The sequence below is a fragment of the Cebus imitator genome, unplaced genomic scaffold (genome assembly GCF_001604975.1).
Source record: "Cebus imitator isolate Cc_AM_T3 unplaced genomic scaffold, Cebus_imitator-1.0 Scaffold79, whole genome shotgun sequence".
Lineage (NCBI taxonomy): Eukaryota > Metazoa > Chordata > Mammalia > Primates > Cebidae > Cebus > Cebus imitator.
Window position 1 is genome coordinate 3578270 of NW_016107394.1, and position 1651 is coordinate 3579920.

Genomic DNA, 1651 nt, shown 5'->3' on the forward strand with positions numbered 1-1651 from the left:
ATATATATATATATATATAATATTTAAAATATATATGTATATAAAATATACATATATATTTATATATATAATATATATATTATATATATGTTATAAATATATATACATTATATATATATACACACATATATATATACATATATATACACATATATATATACACATACATATATATATACACATATATATACACATACATATATATAAAAATCAGCTGGGTGTGGGAGCGCACGCCAGTAATCCCAGCTACTTAGGAGGCTGAAGCACCAGAATTGCTTGAACCTGGGAGGCAGAGGTTGCAGTGAGCCCAGAGTGCGCCACTGCACTCCAGTCTGTGCGACACAGACTCTGGGCAACACAGTGAGACTGGGCAACACAATGAGACTCTGTCTCAAAGCAAGCACGCAAACAAACAAAAAGACATGTTTAGGCAGCTATGCTATCCCTTCTCCTCAATGATTTTCTTTCCCCCCTCCCATCCCCACCGAGACAGAGTCTTGCTCTGTCACCCAGGCTGGAGCGCAATAGTATGACCTAGGCTCACTGCAACCTCTACATCCTAGGTTCAATCAATTCTCCTGTCTCAGCCTCCCAAGTATCTGGGATTACAGGTGCACACCACCACACCTGGCTAATTTTTTTATTTTTAGTAGAGACGGGGTTTCACCATGTTGTCCAGGCTGGTCTCGAACTCCTGACCTTGTGATCCTCCCAGGTCAGCCTCCCAAAGTGCTGGGATTACAGGTGTTAAGTCACCGCGCCCGGCCTCATTTATTTTCTTAATGGCATCTGGAAACTTGTCTTGGTTGGCACAAGCTGATTGGGCTGTTGTCTTTTTTTTTCTTTTAAGCCAAATCTTATAAAAATTATCAAGCCATCCCTTCCTGGAATTAATTCTCTAGCTTCAGATCCTTCACCTTCCTTTTAAGTGTCATATAATGATTTCACTTTTTCTCAAATCATATTAGAGTATATAATGTTATATCAACTCTGCACCCACATAAAAGCTGTATTTTAGGCTGGGCATGGTGGCTCACGCCTATAATCCCAGTACTTTGGGAGGCCAAGGTGGACAGATCATGAGGTCAGGAGTTTAAGACCAGCCTGGCTAATATGGTGAAACCCTGTCTCCACTAAAGATACAAAAACTAGCCAGGCATGGTGGCACACGCCAGTAGTCCCAGCTACTCGGGAGGCTGAAGCTGGAGAATCGCTTGAACCCGGGCGCAGAGGTTACAGTGAGCCAAGACTACACCACTGTACCCCAGCCTGGGTGACAGAGCAAGACTCCGTCTCAAAATAAATAAATAAATAAATAAAATAAAATAAAATACAAAAGCTGTGGCCAGGCACGGTGGCTCACACCTGTAATCCCAGCACTTTGAGAGGCCAAGGCAGGCGTGAGGTCGGGAGATCGAGACCATGCTGGCTAACATGGTGAAACCCCATCTCTACTAAAATGCAAAAAAATTAGCCAGGCATGGTGGCATGCGCCTGTAGTCCCAGCTACTCAGGAGGCTGAAGCAGGGAACTGCTTGAACACAGGAGTCAGAGATTGCAGTGAGGTGAGATCTCGCCACTGCACTCCAACCTGGCAACAGAGCAAGACATCATCCCAAAAAAAAAAAAGAAAAACAAAAACAAAAGGGTC